Genomic DNA, 12,446 nt, shown 5'->3' on the forward strand with positions numbered 1-12,446 from the left:
TGCTGTACAATCAATAATACAACAACAAACAGTAATACTGGTGAGATCTACACAAAAGACAAATATATACTAACACTTACATAAAGCAAAAGAGTCATGTTTATAATACTGTTCCCGCAAAAAGTCATATTTAAAAAACGAGCAAATTAAATATGTTACAACTCTCCATTTCTTAAGAAATGGATAGTAAGCATACATAAATTTGAAGAAATAAAACAAAATTACCCGTAATTCGATTTTTTAGGATGTGAATTTTAGCAAGGATGATATTTGGGTACTGCTCATTACAGGATCATGGATCGTTTGGAGGTCTGTTCAAAACCATTTTTTTTATGATTCAGTATACATTCAGTATAAAATTGGTGGAACCATATAGCAAATAATGATACATCTACAAAATAAACACAGAAAGGGAACTTTTGTCTGTATCATAGAAAAATGTAGATGAAAAAACTGTCAAAATAGGTGCATTTTGGGTCCCCTACGTTAGTGAATTTAGTGTTCAGTTAGAATGTCTTACAAGTAAAAGATTTAGCTAGCTATAAAACCAGGTTCAATCCACCATTTCTACAAAAGAAAATACTTGTTCCAAGTCAGGAATATGACAGTTGTTATCAATTCGTTTGATGTGTTTGAGCTTTTATTTTTGCCACTTGATTAGCGACTTCCCGTTTTGAATTTTCCTCGAAGTTGAGTATTTTTATGTAATTTTACTTTTCATAAAAAAAGATGTGTTCCATCATTTTCTGAAATTCTTATTAGTTATGGTATTGTATTGCTGCAGGGAAATCGGTTATTGATTCCTAATTACTACTTTAAAATGATAGTGATGTTAATGTTGTTGGATAATCAGTTGAATGTTGATGATCAGCTGCCCATTTACACGAGTTATCAATTATGAATAAAGCGTATTGATTACCTTATTACAACAGTATAATGCACCAATCATAATTCAATCCATTGCGCTTACTAACCCATGTGATAAAGACATTGAAATAATTAGTAGTAATTATATGCCATACAAGAGAACTTACATGATAGAATTTCTAGAATGTATAAGAACATTTTCACTCATAATATGTTAGTTACATAGTGTGTGAGTGACCTTACATGGTATATACGGGATCAGTTAATTCCATAATGGGTGAGAGTGATGCTCGAATCCCATATAGAATTTACTGACCCAATATATATTGTTTTGTGTCACTAGCACACTTTGTAACGAATTTATCATACCGACTATCTTTATTTAATGAATTTAGACTAGAGTTGTAATTTTATACTTCATTTTGAACAATACCTAGGATTCGCTACACTCTAAAGGTGGTAACTTCAGAACAGTCAGCTTTGTAACATAAAACTAAACTCACATAAATTTGATTGAAATGGAAGCACAAAGACAACTTGCTACTAGGAGACTTCAAAAAGAAATAAACTTATCAGAATTTAAATCGCAAACGCCAGGTAAGTGTCTCGTCTGTCAAAGACATAGTGATGCTTGAAATAAAAAAAAAACAGGTAGAAAGGCCAAATAAAGTATGAAGTTGGCCTGAAGAGCATCAAAATGTCAAAAAGTTTTGACAAATACAGCTAAGCTAATCTATTTCTGTGGTAGAGGCTCCTGAGTTGGCACAGGCGCAAAAATGAGGCGAGTTTAACCTGTTTTGTTAGATCTCAACCCCTCCCCCCTCAGCTATAACTCTATTCATTGTCGAATAAAAAAGCGCAATACAGTCTGCACAGTAAAACTAAGTATAAAAGAGTCCGATATAAGATAAGATAAAAGAAAAAAATGACAATGATGAACATACATTTACAAAGGACTCTACTAGTCACTGAAGAACATAAACTGTATCATGCCAAAAACTGTTTTTAAAATGATGTATTTTTTTTTGCCCAACGCAAAAACCCTGTAAGCGAATCAATATCAATTCAAAAAAATGCCATCGTTAATGGGTTGACAACAGGATAGTATCTGTATCCCTTCTGAAAAATATGTTTAAAGGTTTGGTTACCCTTTGAGATGAATGAAGAATTTTGTAAATATATATAATGGAACTAAAAAACAAACAAATAAATCTTACAGAGACGCAAACCAGAGTTGTGTAGTTGATAGTAAATAAGACAATGACGTAAAACAAATACATTTGGTAGTGGATAGTATATTGACTTTTTAGACTTAAGAAAAGTGTTTTGTAGTTGACAGCACATGTCATATATATAATATACTCGTTCGCTAAAAATGATAAAGCACAAATTCAGTAAATATTAATACAAGGGTTAAAAAAATCGAAACAAAACTGTAAATATAACTTTAACTTAATATTGCGTCCGAATCATTATTAAGTAAAAAACACGTTAGCAGGGTGCATATCACGTCAACACTCTTACGACCAAAAGAAACACAATAGCACTTATAACGCAGTCCCACTAGGCCACGATCGCACTTCGATCTGAGAAACAAATGCAAAATTTTGACGATCGTAGTGCGATCGTGTAGATCGCAGTAAGGTTGTAATAAGTTCGTGGTGAGGTCTTTAAGATCGTGATGAGCGTGGCCAACTTTGAACATGTTCAAAACAATTGTGGTGCGGTCGTGTCGAAATCAGGTCGTAGTAAAAGCTTTGTGAGAGCGCAGTAAGGTCGTAGTTAAATTTGAAGGTCTCTGTAACATCGTTGCGAAAGTGTGTTTCTATTCGTAGAGACTGTGCTACTATCTCACAGCGACGTTACTACGACCCCACTACGACCATCACGTTCTCAGTGCGACCCATCTACCTTTCCACTACGCCTATACCACGTTTATAGCACGCTGTTTAAGACCATAGTACGATTCTATCACGCCCATGCCGTCCTCAGCACGCTCTTCTTACGACCTGACTATTTTCATAGTACAACGATCATGCTCATTGTCATTTTCACAAGAAATATATAAAAGCTCTCCATGTTTTGTTTGTCTGTATGTAATTTGGACCTCTTGTTTCTTTTTCTCCAACGGCTCAACCATGTTTGACACATCTGTGTCATCCTTGCTATCGTTCACGTAAACATCGTCATTTAAGTTTGATGGACCAGCAGTAGTTTGTGATTCAGGTTGCATTGGTCGGTCCGACATCTCTGCTAGATCAGGATTCGTTACTATTAGAGCCCCTCTGCCTCTACATTTACTCCCACATCACGCCCACGTGTGATGGTAGATTTTGATGGTATGCCTGTGTTGTTTCCGGGAAATTTATGTATTAATCAGAAATATAAGGAATGGAACAGTATTTATATGGAACACGATAGTAAGATCGCGGTATGAACGTAGTATAATCGTGGTAAGAACGTGGTGAAATCGCAATAGAAGTGTGGTAAGATCGTGTTGCAATCGGATAACTCGTGGTATGGTCGTTGTGAGAACGTGATGAGCGCAGAAGGATCTTGATAAGCGCAGAATAAGCGCGGTGAGAACGTGGTATAATCGTAGCGGGATCGTTTTAGAAGCGTAATGGGGACGTACTAGCATCGTGAAAGCAACGGAAATTAACATTTTTATGCCGCTCTTACCGCGACATCAACACGATCTTAATTTATTTTACATCGCGGTGAGCGTGGTGCGATCGTGGTTTTGTGGGACTGGGGCTTAAGATAAATAAGTGGTAACATGTAGAATAGACGGAAAAGATACACAACTTCTGCAACTAAAATCTGTACCTCAAGATTATCTTGTATTATTGGCGATGTAGACACTGATAATAATATATTAGGTCTAAGAACCTTTCGATGATTTTATTGAGAAAAAGGCGATACTTTCTTGACAAAACCATGGCTCATTAGATTTTTTGTCCAGACGCCGATCACGTATCAAAAATTCTGAGTAGCAGCAGCAAGCTCTTCAATATCGTATGACTTGAGAAATGTATACTCCATTACGACATATGGAGTATATACTTGTTGTAATACTAAATGTAGCTTTCGTCCGATTTAGGCTTACCCTGTACAGTCCATAGTATATCCGTATCGAGGTAAATTATGACATCCGTACAGGCAAAGTAACAATAATCCATCTAATCATTACTATTTTTTATAAGTAATACTACATGTGTGTGTGTGTGTTTACAGTTGCAACTCAATCAACTTTCTATAACAAAACTGGTTAATACCGGTATTATGTTTATGTCATTGTTTTGTCTCTCGTTTGCATGGTAATATAATTGAATAGAAACTGCATGATTTAAGAATTAATTGAGATACTGACGTATATGATTGGTACAAAAACACTTGGCGAAATACACTATTAAAAGACGCGAAAGTCTGTTTAATTACAGTGAAGTAGCTACATTTCACAACATCAAAACAATCCAACAGATTTTGTTCTGATGGAAAATAGAACAGTTATAGAGAATGGTTATGATATACCATTTGTCGGTGAATAGACTAACGCAGGGTTTTATATTGGAATTCTGAACTTCTTTTTGATGATAGCAAGTTGTATAGGAGGACTTGTCACAGTAAAATTTTCGTTTTAATACAACAAGAAGCGTTTTATGAAATGAAGATATGTGGATCGTTTTATAGTGTATAAAGCACTAAATGATATGGTTTATTATTTCTTTCCTATATGTTACTTAGTCCATGTGACATTGGAAAAAGTCAACTATCCGGTACCAGCTTTCTGTACAATGTATGCTATTATATCTAATGTATTTGGATCATCACAAGCCTTGACGACCGTCACCGTAGCGATCACAGCTTTTGTCTTGGTTTATTTCAACAAGCAACTGACTATGGGACCAAGAGACTGTTACTTGTATATAATAGTCTTATTCATTCCAGCAGCTATGTTTACAGTTTTAGGCATATTCAAACAACTTGGACCAAATGGTTATTTGTAAGTCAATTTTAACTTATCATTATAATCAGCGATTCTTGATTACGCGAATAATTTCTACTTTTGTGCGAAAGATATATATCCGCGTTTTCGTGACCTAATAATTTTCATTTACACGTTCTTTTCTTTTAGCAACTACGACCTTTCAATAATCGGAAGGAGGGCTTTATATCAGACTTGGGGTCAATTACATTGGAATTTAATTAATTAAATTACACATTACATTGCAAAAATGATCAATTACACTAATTACACATTACACAGATTTTGAAATGTAATTAATTAAATTACAATTACTTTACTAAAGTAATTTTAAAATTAAATTACACATTACATTTCATCACATTATTTTTAACAATATTATACATGCATACTATATATAATGCATGTGTAAAAATATTCATGTAAACATAGTTTACGCGTTGCATTTGATAATCATTAGTTATTTTAATGTTTTGTCTCTGGTCTGACATTTTGACAGCAGTTCTAAATAATCTTTCGACAGCAGTTAATGAAGCAGAATGAGATATTGCTTGATCAGAACATGGAAGTTCCATGATCAGAAGATCATCATATTGATAGGAGAGGGAATTTGTTCCTATTAACTTGCAATACATCAAGGGGTATTTTGACATCTCAGAAATGAAATCATTGAAATTAAACATAATATAAATAAAGACATTACATTTCATCATAATATTTTTGACAATATTATACATGTATACTTCATATAATGCATGGGTAAATTATGTCTAAATATTAGTAATATTTGCTAATTAAATAAAATACATGTAATAGTGGCATTGTCCCTGGACATTTTAATCGATTAACTGCTGTTTGTTTTTACAGCTGTTAACTTTTATTTCTATAATTCTTTAGTGTCTACTAGTCTTATTTGACAAAATGATTGCGTGCAGTGATTTTAAATTCTAAATGAACTGTCTAAGAAAGATTTTTCACAGTGACACATTTTTTTGTTTGTTTAATTGATTAATTATTTATCAATCTATTTGGTTAAAAGATCTTTCTTAAAAACTGAACACCTCTGCTATATGATTCTCTCGTCGTCTTCTATTTCAGCTGTAACTACGATGCTGTGAAAGGCCGCATTTCCCATTTGGTAATTGTGTCTATTGGTTTTACCTTGATCATATTAAGCACTATAATCCTCTATATACTGATCTGCATCAAGGCATATAAGCAATCAAAGAAGATTGGTGCAGTTTCCAAAAAGGAATCATTAGCAAAGAAAAGAACACTGTCTATTGCAAAGCATGCATCACTTCTAATATCAGCATTCTTCTTTCAATTTGGAGTCTTTATATTAGACGGAATATGGCGGGCTATAGCAACTCCACCTCACTGGGGTTATTTCCTTATAACAATAATGAGTAGTTCAGGTGGTATTGTCAATAGCAGAGTGTTTTATGTAATAAGAAAAGAACAGATTAAATCTGTTTCTCCGATCGTAACGCATTCAGGACATTCAAATGATACAAAAACTGTTGACACCACAATGAAACCAGATTCAAAAGTACAAAGCACGAAATATCCAGCAACCACTCATATTTTAGTATCTGGAAAACGGACAAACAACTCTCAATCTTTGTCATCTGGACTTAAAGAATGTGAATTATAAAACATCCATTTTATTTACATTTCCGAAACGCGACAGCACAATAAACCATTTGTTTTGCAGATGAAATGTTGACATCGTATTTTTGTCATGCGGAATATAACAACCAATACTTTCACTAAGAACTGATGTATATCAAGGAGTTGAACATTTTCTTATTTTTTATGAGATGTTTAAAGGTTATGTATTTTAAAAGCGGAAGATAATTAGGAGACATCCAAACCATTAATGTGGAAGAGAAACTTACAACGCCATGCCAAAATCCATACAAATGACGAAATACCACAAAATCTGAGCGGCAGAAATCCCATCAAATTCGCAACGAATACCTATCGATATAAAATTACTGCAATGTGATTATTTACAATATAAATTTTGAAATCAATTGTGATATAATCATGCGAAATGACGGTGGGCATGGATAACATAAAGAAGCTACGATGGAAGATGTTCATGATTCTACTTGACTTCAATTTCTAAAACACATTAACAAAAGAACTAATGCCACACTTAACTGTTTTGTCCAGGTTTTTACTTTAAAGTGATAAATCTAGAAAAAGTCAGATTTGCTGCCTATGGCGGAATAAATAATACCGTTTTCCCTATACGCTTCCAACTGATTTCATTCCTTACTAAAACGATATTAGAATTTTTCAAACTCGTCAAAAGAAAACCCTCTCCTTTGTTATATATATGATGTTCCCATTAAGTGCACATAACAAAATGTATAAACAAAAAAGCATACTCGAATATTTTTTTTCCCATTAAAGTCCATTTAACCTAGACAATACCAAACATTGGACTATGTCAATAAAAAAAACACATATTTCTGACTGAGTATAGGCATTTTCCGAAGAAAGTTAGGATAGAACATGGTTTATAACTAGATAAACCTTCCACGTGTATGACATCAGTGTATAGAACAGTCTTATTGACAAATGTTTGAGAGCAGGCAAAAAAATCATACATATTAAACGTGACAATATTTTAGATCCTTCAGTAACAATAATGATATACCAAATGAAAACAACATAATTTGAAAAACATGCATTTAATAAACATAGTATGAATATTAATTTAAGAGTCGTGATTTGTGCAACTGGAAAGATCAGCACAAGAAACGGGAGATATCAAAAAGTAAAAGCACAAACAAACCTCCGAGTAAAATTCAAAACGGAAGGTACCTAGTAATCAAAAGGCAAAATCAAAATCTGAAACACATCAAACGAATATGATAAGAACTTAACTGTCATATTCCTGATTTGGTGCAGGTATTTTCTAAAGTAGAAAATGGTGAATTAAACCTGGTTTTATAGCTAGGTATAATCTCACTCACATGACAGTCGCATAACATTTCATTTATTAACAACGATGTGTGAACAAAACAAACAGACATAATATGTAAATATGTCCAAAATAAGGGAACAGCAGTCGACAAACGGTCAGTCAAAGTAATAAGTCAAAAATGACACTTTGTTGGCATAAACAAAAAAGAGAACAATAACTGTGTAAAACAAACATACACGAGTTTAAAACATTTTATACTCCCAATTTAAAGCATTCTTGGGGGTATGAAATTCATTTGTTTTTGTTTAATGCAAAAGATGATAACATACATTTTATTCAGTAACCCTGTTTAAATGTCCAATTGCCTCTCATTTTATTGTTTGTCAATCGTGTGTAGTAGATAATACTTCAGATATTAAATTAAGATAATTTAACATTTCTATGCTTTGTCATGGTTGACGTCAAAAAGTAAAATAGCTGTTACATTTTTGCTGTCAAATGATTAAACTTTCTAATTTGATTAATTTTAAAATGTTACAGTCACTTAAATCTGATTGTAATATACAAATGTGAAAAAAATTGACGTAATTAACTGTTATAATGTTAACATTTTCAACATGTTATTGGCCTCTCTACCAGAAATTATTTACAGGTTTATTCTTTCAAAGAGTAACCCGACTAGTTGGTCATCGAGGGCCAGAAATAAAAATTAATTGATCAAACACATTATATTGTAAGTAATAATTCAGCTGCAATCATAAATGCTAATATTTTAAAATGTTGTTGAATCAAAACGGAATTTCAAAATATGTTATTGTCATGTGTTGTAAGTAGATTTGTTGTTCACAAAATTTTCGATAAAGTCTTGAGTTTTATAACTAATTATTTCTCAAACTAAATCGTTACAGAGGAGTTCAAAATAATACCCTCTATGACAATAATTTTAACTATTTATATATAATGTCTATTTCTTTTGTTCACACATCGTTGTCAATATAATAGAATTTTATATGACTGTCATACAAGTGAAAGGTTTAGCTAGCTATAAAACCAGGGTTAATCGACCATTTTCTACATAGAAAATGCCTGTACCAAGTCAGGAATATGACACGTATTTTCCATTCGTTTACTATGTTTGAGGTTATGATTTTGCCATTTTATAAGGGACTTTTCGTTTTGAAATTTTCTCGGTGTTCAGTATTTTTGTTATTTTTACTTTTTACAGAAATAACAGTAGCAGTTGTTCATGAACTGTTGACTTCACTTGTATGGTTTCGTATGGATATTTTATTTTTCCATTTAGAATTATCTAATATGTGAATGATTATATAAACAATATAAGCTGCATTTCTTCATTTTGTGGTCATCTATATAATATTATATGATAATTTGAGGAGAGAAAAGCATTTATAAAATAAAGAAAAAAACAAACTTACGGAGCCATTTATAGCTGACTATACGGTATAGGCTTTGTTCATTATTGAAGGCCGTACGGTGACTTAGTTATTAGTGTCTGTGTCATTTTGGTCTCTTGTAGAGAGTTGTCACATTGGCAATCATAACACATCTTCTTTTGATATATTTACAAAGATTATTTTTTTTGTTTTCTTTTTTGTAAATGTTTTATATTTGTCATGTTTATTGCTGATTTGTTTTATCTAGCAGCAATTCAATTGTTTAGATATTACAATAATAAACATCTTATCGTATCTTATCTGCTGCCTGTAAAAATATTCAGAAAAGGCAGGCAGGCATCCAGCAGTCTGAACTTATAGCAAATTGGTAAATAATTTGTGCAAATAATATGTCTTTCTACATTGTGAAGTTATGCAAATGGTTCAGGTAAATGTTACGCTTGGTACCTATCAAAACCTGCAATCCTGCTGCATCTGTTTGCACCCGTTCTAAGTCAGGAACATGATGGTTAGTGTCCGTCGTTTGTTTATGTGGTTCATAAGTGTTTCTCTTTTTTTTTATATAAAGATTAGACCGTTGGTTTTCAAATACAATAGTTTTACACTTGTTTTACATGGGGCCCTTTTATAGCTTGCTGTTCGGTGCGAGTCAATGCTCCTTGTCGAAGACCGTATGTCATTTTCACTCGTTACTATGGAAATTCTAATAGAAACCGAATGTAATAAAATTTAATTATAATGATGACATGCGCATGTACTTAGTAAACTCTCTTTGACGCTCATAAAACTCTCTGACATGAACCTCTTATTAATGCTTATTATTTTTATTTCGTGGAAAACAAATATTATTACAGACAGGTTTATAAATTATTGTTAAACTATTGATGGAGAATGAAACCATTATTTATAATGGCTACTATATACCATTTGTCGGTGACGAAGAGGTGTTAATTGCTCCATGTTTATTATTTATAGTCTTAGGCATTTTCCAACATCTTGGACCAAACGTATATTTGTAAGTCAGTTTAATTTGGGTTGATCTTTCTTAAGTCGTCTGTCTGTTCTCATTTGTAAATTATTTGTTTTGTAACCGACAAGCATTTTATTATCAATCTAAACGGCAACAGTGTTCAGAATAATCCTTTTTGAATAACATTCATAAGTCTTAAAATATAAAAATCTTGAGACGTACTAGTACGCTTCACGATAAGTCTTCAAATGTAATATTTAAAGTTTTTCATATTGATACAGTACATTAAAGAAAGATGTATACGTATTTTCAAAGAGCAGGTTATTTCTTGATCTTTTCAAAAAAAGGTAAAATCACAAAAATACTGAACTCCGAGGATAATTCAAAACGGAAAGTCCCTAATCAAATGTCAAAATCAAATGGCAAAATCAAATGTCAAAATCAAATGACAAAATCAAATGACAAAACGCAATATACGAATGGACAACAACTGTCATATTCCCGACTTGGTACAGGTATTTTCAAATGTAGAAAATAGTGGATTGAACCTGGTTTTATAGCGTTAAACCTCTCACTTGTACGACAGCCGCATCAAAGTCAATTATATTGACAACGATGTGTAAACAAAATGTCACAAATAGTGGTACAAAAAGACCATGTAACAATCTTACACAGCTGCTATGATTTTTCGGACGCATGTTGGTTAATGAAATGAAGCTATGAAATGTTTTTAATTGAAATGACAAATAAGCTGTTTCGCTTTTGTAATTGATTAGAACTTTTATAACTATTTCAGTTGTAACTTTGATGCTGTAAAAGACCAGATTTCACATTTGGTAATCGTGTCCATTGGTTTTACCCTGTTTCTGATAATCACTGTAATCCTTTACATGTTAATCTGCATCAAGACATATAAAAAATCCAAGAAGTTTGAATTTGTAACGAAAAAGGAATCATTAGCATAGAAAAGAATATTATTTATTGCAAAGCATTCATCACTTTTAATATCAGCATTCTTCTTTCAATTTGGAGTTTGGATTCATCGCAACACCACCTAACTAGGTTAATTTCCTGATAACAATAATAAGCAGCACAGGAAGGTTTGCCAATGGTTTAGCGTTTTATGAAATTAGGAAAAAGAAGAAAAAGTATGTAGCTCCGTCCGGAACACACGGTACACAAACGCTGGAAGAAATCAAACGATCAAAAGTCTCCAAATACAATACAGAAGTCACAGACAGCATGTCAAAAACACCGTGTTCAACAAGCAGTAATAAAACAGAATCAGCGCAACTGATAAACACAATGTTATCTTTGTTTAATGAACTATACAACATTTGCACTACCAGGAGAAGAATAACGAGGGTATAATACAACAGGTCTTAATAGATTGAAAACAACTACAGTAAGAGAATAAAATAACCACAAGAGAGGAAAACAAAATAAATAAAATAGCAACAGGAATTAAAACATAAAATAACTAATATATTTAGTATATAAAACAAAAAGAGGAATAAAACAACACGCGTATGAAACAACAAAACAGGAAAAATGTGCGCTGACAACTATACAAAACGTATTTAAAAATGAACAACATGACTAGCACAACACATGTATAACACACAACAGGATTTCAAAGATTGGTAGCTAGTACAATTGTTGTACAAAACAACAACAGAACTTTATACATTGACAACTAGAAGAGTACGTGTGTAGAACAACATCAGTGTATTTTCATGATGATGAATGAATGTTGTTTAAAGTTCAACGACAAATAATTAAAGCCAATAATATTTTAATGCAATAAGTGCTTTGAAGTACTGTGGATTCATTATAATTCGTTGCATACCAATTTTCTTTCATTTCGTGGGTAAAGGTGAACAACGAAATTGAACGTTTAACGAATAACAAAATTATAGGCTTGTAAACAGACTCCGGAAAAACAACGCAATAAAATATACACGAACATATGAGTTTTTCTTAATCCACGAAAATCGGTACCCACGAAAATAATTGAATCCACAGTAGATTGCAGGTTAACAGTCTGACTCCGAGCCTATAAGCCTATGCTCTCCACAGAGACTTTATTTATTGATAATAAGTGTGTACAATTACTCATGATAAATGTCTTGTAGATGAAACATTTTGGAACAAAAATTGAAAACCGTGTCATGTATATTTTCAAAACGTGGTTCTTTGTCTGACATATTAAATTACGTTATCAAAAAGTGTTCAGTTTCGAAATCACAAAATCACCGAATGACC

The sequence above is a fragment of the Mytilus edulis genome, chromosome 1 (genome assembly GCF_963676685.1).
Source record: "Mytilus edulis chromosome 1, xbMytEdul2.2, whole genome shotgun sequence".
In the NCBI taxonomy this organism is placed as follows: domain Eukaryota; kingdom Metazoa; phylum Mollusca; class Bivalvia; order Mytilida; family Mytilidae; genus Mytilus; species Mytilus edulis.